This window comes from Gossypium hirsutum, chromosome A08, assembly GCF_007990345.1.
Source record: "Gossypium hirsutum isolate 1008001.06 chromosome A08, Gossypium_hirsutum_v2.1, whole genome shotgun sequence".
Classification (NCBI taxonomy): Eukaryota; Viridiplantae; Streptophyta; class Magnoliopsida; order Malvales; family Malvaceae; genus Gossypium; species Gossypium hirsutum.
In genome coordinates, this window is record NC_053431.1 from 59,276,595 (window position 1) to 59,280,923 (window position 4,329).

Sequence of the window (4,329 nt, forward strand, 5' to 3'; positions counted from 1 at the left end):
ATTTGGAGTTTTTTAGCTCCAGTTATAACTAATTTAGTGACTATTTCTCAGGAAAACAGCTCGTAGTGGATATGTGATTTTGTTGTAAACATGGATAAAACTTGTTTTAGTTGCTCATAAGCTATTGATTAAACCCATACGTGAATTCTAAATCGTGATATTGTAAAACGATATATGAGTGTTCGATGGATCTTTGATATTAAAATTTGTGAAATTGTAAGTTTATGAGTATTCGAATATGAAATGATAGTATGGCGTGAAATTGAATTATTCATTGGAAAATGATTGATGTAGATTCGGCCAAGACAAAGTGTATACATGATAGTATATGTGGTATGTGAAGTATATTTGGATAATTGTGATGTGGATACATGAAAATTTATATTTTGATTTAGGATTTTATGTGATGAATGTGAATGTGCATATATGAGATAAGGCCGAATGGCCAATGTGATGAATGTGAACATGCATATATGTGATAAGGCCGAATGGCCAATGTGATGAATGTGAGCATGCATATGTGTGATAAGCCCGAATGGCCAATGTGGTGAATATGAACATGCATATATGTGGTAAAGCCGAATGGCTAATGTGAAATATGTATGAGAAATGTATATGTGGTTAAGCCGAATGGCTAATGTGAAATATGTATGAGATCTGCATATGTGGTAAAGCTGAATGGTTAATGTGAAATATATATATGAGATATGTATATGTGGTAAAGCCGAATGGCTAGTGTGAAATATGTAGGCGATGTGCGTATATTGTGGCCAAACGACCAATGTGAAAGGTGTGTATTATTAGATATTTGATGAGGCAAATGAATTACAAATATGACAGTCGATGTGAATGTTGTAACATGTGATTAAATGTACATGAAACTTGGAAATATATTCCGGGTAAGACCCGATGACTACGTGTGGAGATTATGTCCGGGTTAGACCCGATGACTACGTGTGGAGATTATGTCCGGGTAAGACCCGATGACTACATGTGGAGATTTTGTCCGAGTAAGACCCGATAACTTCGTGTGGAGATTTCGTCTGAGCTAAAGGTCTCGCCGATAATCCGAGTAGAGGTTAAAGCTATAAGACTTCGTAATAAGAATTGCTTATAAATATATTCAATGCGAACGGTTAAACAGGTATGTACTCCAAGTTTATATATGAGCTTGATTTGAACTAAATCATAAGGTAGTTATGTGATGCATACGAGAGCAATCTATGAGACTATTCCTATGATTATGTGACATCGGATCAGTGTGAGAGGCTATGTGAAATCATACAATATATTTATGTCACATGAGCTCACTTTTATGTGAAAGTTTAACTGCCTATTGTATATGATGAGTTGTGCATATTCGGTAAAGGGATGGCATGCCCGAAGGAAGAGTGAAATAAAATATACGAACAACTATGTTATAATTTGATTGTTATCTGTTGACACTGCTTAAAACTTACTAAGCATTATAGTGCTTACTCCGTTTACTCTGTTTCCTCTGTTTTATAGATCTCATTGCAAAGCTACAGGCTCGGGGATCGTCAGCAACTAGTCACACTATCACTATCCACCGCTTGTTGCTGTTATGTTTAGAATTATTTTATGGCATGTATAGAATAGACTAGTTGCGGAAGAATATTTTTAGTTAATGTATATAAGCCATGCGAAAATGGCATCTTTTGAATGTTTACTTAGTGAAGTTTAAATTTTACCTCTGGTTGTGCTTAGTACTTATTTAAATGAACGATCTTTATTTCAAGAAAAAGGTCAAAATTTTACTGTTCTGACATGAGTTACAAGTCTGGTAATGCCCCTTACCTATTCTGGCGACGGTTACGGGATAGGGGTGTTACATTTTATTAGTATCAGAGCTACGGTTTAGTCGATTCTAGGACTAACGTAGCACGCGTGAGTCTATTTATACATGCCATAAAGTGATAAAATAATAGTGTGATGATTTTTGACTATTAAAATGTGTTTGCTGTATTGTAATGAATCTTGATCCCGATCGAGCTGTGGCAAGCTTCTGACTATGAGAATTTGCGATATAACTTCACTTAGATATGCTTAAATTATTAAGTTGATCAGGTACGTATCATGTACTCGTATTTGAATTTCGATTTGGATTGAATTATAAAGGTATAAGTGATGCAATTTTGAAAGAGTGTTATGACTATAAATGTGATTTTTGTATGTGGCTATGGAACTGGAAGTTGAATGGTCGATAAGCATGTTGTGTTTGTATTCAAGTAATGTAAATGATATACTAATGTGTATTGCCATATGTGTATATGTACATGAGAATTGAGAGTGATGTATCCGGGCTAAGTCCCGAAGAGCATTCGTGCTAGTGATGTATCCGGGCTAAGTCCCGAAGAGCATTCGTGCTAGTTATGTATCCGGACTAAGTCCCGAAGAGCATTCGTGCTAGTGATGTATCCGGACTAAGTCCCGAAGAGCACTCGTGCTTGTGATGTATCCGGACTAAGTTCCGAAGAGCATTCGTGCTGGTGTTATATCCGGGCTAGGTCCCGAAGAGCAATCATGCTGGTGACGTGTATTCGGGCCTTCGTGCCTAGTAGGCTTCGTGCCGGTAATTTGAGCAAAGTTTAAGTGTTCATTACTATACAAATTCAAACTTAAATGAGATGATATGTTTAAAAGTGTACATAAATGATGTTTATAGACTTGGTTAAGTTATTTCAATGTGTAATAACAAATGAATAAGAGCACTATGTGTGTGAATGATTAGAGGCACTGTGTGTGTGCGAATTCCTTTAACCGAGCACTATGAGTGCGAGATCGGTCAGTGGGCACTAAGTGTGTGAAGTGGAATTCATGTAAGACCTCGTCTGGGACGAAGGCATTGATTTGAGATAGTGTGTAAGACCATGTCTGGGACATGGCATCGGCTCGATATGTGAGAATATGTAAGACCATATCTAGGATATGGCATTGTAAGAGCTATATGTGCTTAATGAGTATCCGTAATGATTTCGAATGATTCAACGGGTATATTTAAGATGATAAATAAAGTAAGATCAGAATAAGTGATACAGGTATGTACGGAAGGTATGTGAAAATCAAATGAAAGTAAAAATTTGTGAGTTCGTATTATATTATGTTATGTATACTAAATAAGTGAATACGTAAAAAGATGGTGGATATGTTGTTAAGAAATGAATTCAATGTTCAGGTATGTGGAAGTTGATTTTCTGTTGGAAATAGGTTAAGTTGAATAGTGAGATATGATGGAGTTATAAAGGATATTCATTGGGATGTTTGAGTATATGTGTACTTTCGGTCAGGTTACAGCTTATACATGAATGAAAATGTGGGTTACAAATATGTGGGTTGATGATGTGAATTATACATGTTAATATGTGCTTGATATGTGTTTGAAATGCATTTGTGAATTAAATTAAGTGACTATTGCTTATGAAATCAAGAAAATGAGATATATGTGCATACTTGTAGAAATGTTTATGTATTTGTTTTAAGATAAGAAAATGATTTTATAGATCGATGCGAAATCAATAATGAATTACAATTGCTATCGATGAGCTAATGTTTATATGAATATAATTCAATAAGAGGACGTTATCCTAAACTATGCACCGGTAAGATTTTCGGGGATTAAAATTTCTTAAGTGGGGGAGAGTTGTGACAGCCTTAAAGTGACCCTAGTCGGAAAGCGGTTTCGGGACCGCTAAACCGAGTCACCAAATTATTTGAATATGATATTTATTGTCTAAAATATGTGAATATGAAGGTGTGAAAGTTTTAAGCTTCGATTTAGTAAATTGCATGTGAATTTAGTCAATAGGACTTATGTGTGACACTTTTGAAATGTGGTAGGTCAAAACATAAGGATATATTAGTGCATGTAATCAAAGGGGTGGACTTGCATGTCAATTTCCCCCATTTAATTACTAATGGCCGGCCATGACAAAGGGTGATGGGCTAATGGTTTATGTTAGAAATGATAAAATAATAATGGTTAGTAGGATGATGAAGGAATAAAAAAAGAGATCATCATCCATGTTTCTTCCTAGCCGATTCTAAAGAAAAAAAGAGAGAGAACAAGAGCATTCGGTGATGAAAACAAGTTGTGTTCTTTGGTTAAGGAGTGAAGCAATCGGTCATCTTAGGTCCATATTAAGGTAAGGAAGTTGATACTAGTTCTTGAAATCCTAGTTGATATTGAGTGAGATATCAAGTTATTGTTGGTAACCCATGTTGAAATTGTGATTTTGGAATAAGTAAGGTTTTCGGCTATGGAGATTAATAAGGGCGATGGTTGCGTTTCATGCTAAATCTAGATGAACA